The sequence below is a fragment of the Felis catus genome, chromosome B1 (assembly GCF_018350175.1).
Source record: "Felis catus isolate Fca126 chromosome B1, F.catus_Fca126_mat1.0, whole genome shotgun sequence".
NCBI classification, from domain to species: Eukaryota; Metazoa; Chordata; class Mammalia; order Carnivora; family Felidae; genus Felis; species Felis catus.
In genome coordinates, this window is record NC_058371.1 from 32,026,051 (window position 1) to 32,030,155 (window position 4,105).

Sequence of the window (4,105 nt, forward strand, 5' to 3'; positions counted from 1 at the left end):
AGGGGGAATAAACATAAGAAAAACAGGTTCGGAGGAATAACGCCCCGCATTTTTACCGGTTAGGAAACTGAGGCTCAGGGGGGGTCAGATCAGATGCCCCAAACCTCACCAGTGAATGCGCGGCTCTAACCCGGATCTGCGGACACCACAGCTGCAAGAGTTTCTCCTTCGTCACGCTCGCTGCCCGCCCTGTAGGAGCAACTGAAGCGCCCCAACTTGTCCTGGGTCAGAGCCGCGGAAAGTGCGGAGCTGCGACGGCTTTGCAGCCTTGAGTCCAGCGCCCCCTACTTGGCGCGGCCGGCGTTGCTCAAAAATGCTGCTCTAAGAGCGGCTGGCCCCCGGGACTGCTCCCACGCGGGTGACCTCCAAGCCCTTGATCCCCTTCTGCTCTCCTTGGGGAAACCGGAGTAAGTGGAAGTAAGCAGCCCCTTTGAGGGTGGGACGGAGCTGCCCAGCCGGGCCAGCTAGCTCTGTTTTCCCGGCTGGTTCTGAGGTTTCATGCAGGCCCGCACTCCCTGCATCCACAGGCCACGAAATGCGTGTCTAGCTCCAGAGGGTGCGGGGGTGGGGGGTGGGGGTCCCCATGATCCAGAGATGGAATTTCTAGCCCTTGGGGACCATTTGTGAAGATTCCACAGTTAGAAATCCACTTTATACCTTTAAAGACAAGTTGAAAGCATGCATTTTACTCAAGTGCCTTTTTCTCGATTTTCTCGGAGGTGTGTGGTGCGGGTGGAGGTGACAGTGGTGTGGGTGGGTTGGAGGACGAGTTCGCCTAGTGCCAAACGGAAATTCCAGCCGGTGTCATATTTGTAGTTGTTTCCGCCACCCCCGACCCCCCCCCCCCCCCGGAGCTGGGAAGACAAGTGTATTATGGAGAAGCAAGCTGGATCTGGAGGCCAAGGGTGATTCTGGGGGCCAGGGGGAAGAGGCGACCTGAGGAGGGCGGGTGGGACCCTTTGGCCACCCTTCCCCCTCTCCGAGGAGGGCGGCGCCGGATGGGGGCCGCGATCCCCCGCGATCCCCCGCGCACCGGGCGCGGAGGGAGCGCCCGGCCCGAGTGAGCGCGTGTGCCTGTGTGTACGTGAGTGTACGTGTGAAATGCGGCGGCGCCGGCCGCGGCGGAGTGTACGCTCGGCAAAAATATGAATAATCAACACATCGCTCACACCTCCGCGGAGAGCCGGGAGGGAGCTGGGAGGGAGCTGGGAGGTCCCGAGGGCTTTCCCCTGCCGGCTGGCTGGGGGAGGGGACCACCAGGAAAAGAGCGGGGGCATCTCAGAGTGTCTCTTCAGTTGTCTTTCCCCTCAACCGAGCTGAGACACCGGAAGAAGGCGACAGGGGGGGAAAAGTCACATTAAACTTTTTCTGGTTGAAAGGTCTTATCTTGCTTGCCACCGTGGTGTATTCGAAGACTGGCGTGGGTCTTTGTTCCCAGTTCTCCAAGTTATCGGACGAAAGGCCGTCTCCCATTCTCATTTTGTACATCTGCATCCCGGGAGCCAGCAAATCCCTCTGAAAGTGTCGCTGTCGAGGTTAAGGGTAAGACAGAGTGTGGCTAGTGCTGGGTGAACGTCCTGCCTCGGGCGGGTCCTTTGTATCTTCCCCTCAACGTCCTCTTGAGTGAGGACCTGCTCTCCGGGGTCGCTTAATTTGGGTCAGTTTGCCCCTCGGTCGCTGAGCCTTCAGCGGAGATGCCAACGTCGTCGTGCACGGGTACCTGGAAGGGCCTGCGACCGGCCGCTTTACCCCCGCGCAGCGCCGATCGGGGGGGGGGGGGCCTTGACGCGCGTGCCACCCCACCCACCCAGGAAGCCAGGCCCCCGGGTTCGCTTGGAGGCTGCAGACCACCTGCCACCCAACACACACACCTCCCGGGGCAGCCACTCCCGCGCGGCCGCGGGCCCAGGGCCGACGCCAGCTCTCCAAACCCCCAACCGCGGCCGCGGCTTCGAAAATCTGTTCTCTTGACCTTGCTGCTTCCCTGCCTCGGCTCCGGCTCCCTCGCTCTCTGCGCCGGCAATAGGAGGACGGGAAGGAAGGGTGTTTCAGAGGCGGGGTACCGAGGGGAGAGGGAGCAAGCCAGAGAGGAGGAAGAAAAAGAGGAGAGAAGGGGGAGGAAGTGCTTTCTGGAGTTTTTAAGTGTTAGGGTAGAGGCAACTCTGGGTCCCACAGCCCATTTCGGGTAAACTCATTGCAGCGTCCCGACTGGCCTGGGTGTGAGCAATATCGTGTGGCTGTAAAACGTCGTTCCGTGTTCCGTGGCCCCGCATTTTGGCCGCGGTGCCTGCTCCCGTCCCCCTTACTTAGTAAAAGCAAATGAGGAAGCGAATCTAACTTCACATCAAATTGTCCCGAAAGAGAAGTGTTCGGTATGGATGGTGAAGTCCTCCTGAAATATTTGTCGTGCGTTTGTGAGTACAGTAGTATCTTTCCCCCCTCCTTCTCTAGGGAATTTTTATTTATGGAGCATACAAGCCCAGTTTTCGTAAGAAAAATGCCAACGTTGAAATTTGGAGTGGGGGTTAGTGGAGTTGGATATTTGGAAAAAATATTCCACGAAGGATTGTGATTTACATATTCGGCAGGGTTCGGAGATGGCGAGCAAATCCCTTTATTTCCATTACAAAAAAAAAAAAAAAAAAAAAAGCAAAGGTTCCAACTAAAACAAACAAACTGGAAAAACCACGAAGAGAGGCTTACTTATTCCATTTACGAAACCCAGACTGACTGTCCCTAAGGATCGAATTCCCTGGGTACTAACCAGCCTCTGTTCTTCGAGTTGCGCAGACCCAGGCCCCAAACGGAGTGTCTGGGAGGGTGGGGGTGAAGGTCAGGTTGTAAGGCCGGGGCGGGGTGGGGGGAGGGGGTGTTCTCACACCTCTGATTTCACCCCAGGGTCCTGCCCGACGAGAACGAGGCTTGGTGAGCAATTTTCGAAGAAAAATTTCCGAACCTCTGACCCGAAGGAGAGATGCGGCGCCCAGAAGACTGGACCAAACGATCTTGGGGAACCGGGCTTTCAAACCGATCCAGGGGAAATTGAACACGCCGCACTGAGGTGCGGATGTAAAACGTGAACGGAAAGAAACCCGGGGAGTTCCTTGGGGAGAGCGAACAAAGGAGGGGACGGGGTAAAAGACGGAACACCACCCCCCACCTCAATTTTGTGTCAATCGAATGTCGTTTAGAATTGGAATAAAGGTCATTTAAGATTTTGCTCGACCCTGGCAAGGGGCGGAACGAAGCTCGCGGGCCGGAGCCGGGGATGCGCGCGCGGGCTTGGCACCCCCGCGGGGCCGGGCTTCCCTTGGCCGCAGCTGCGCCAGCCGGGCCCCCGCGCGGCTCGGGGCGGGATTTGTGTGGCGTGCTCTAAAAGGAGGTTTGTTGGGGGTAGCCAGAGGCTACAGAGACGGGAGTGACCCTCCAGGAGCAGCGGCTCACTTCACCACTAACCAACGCTCCTTCTGCGAGGGTGGCCAACTCCGCGTCCGCCCTCCCCAAAATGTGCACAAACAGAATTAAACCCAACCCGGTTGGCAGAAACGCTCCCTGCTCCCCAAAGGTCGAGCGCCGCCTTGCTGGGCCCAAGGCTGCTACCCCCACTCCCTGTCCCCTCAGCTGTCCTTCCCTTGCTGGCCCCGGAACTTCGTCCCCGCCCAGAGGGAACTTGGAAGCCGGGGGCTAGCAGCCCAAAGGCCCCCAGCGGTGCGGCGGGTGTTTGCCCAAGCTCCCTAACCCGCGCAGGGAGGGCGCCCCTAGCGCAGGCGGCTGGGAGGGGTGCGGTGCAGCTCCCATCCCCTCCCCGGTCAAAGTTCCGGGGTCTCGACTCTTCAAACTACCTCCTGGCAGGGCACAACGGCCCCTGAACTTGTCTCTGGGAGGTGAGGTGGGGGCGCCCGCATTGCGCGGCCCTCTGGTTTGGGGAGGGCAGCGGGGAGCCCGGAGAAAGGACCAATTCATTCACATCCAGAGGGGCATGATTTGGGTAGCGGCTGTTGGGGGAGAGAAGAGCCAGCGTCCTCGACCCGGGTTCTGCCCTTTAACCCCAGCCACCCCAGGCCTGAGGGGCAGGCGGTCCGGCCGGGCTTGGCCCCACTGCTGC

General features: G+C 59.4%; 1 long non-coding RNA gene across 1 annotated transcript; it reads left to right on the forward strand.

Annotated features, from left to right (window-relative positions):
- The first annotated feature begins 1,093 nt into the window (after positions 1–1,093).
- LOC109498798 lies at positions 1,094–3,225 on the forward strand. The gene is made up of 2 exons (XR_002155728.3): positions 1,094–1,542; positions 2,899–3,225. It is a non-coding gene; the product is annotated as an uncharacterized LOC109498798 (long non-coding RNA).
- The last annotated feature ends 880 nt before the right edge of the window (positions 3,226–4,105 follow it).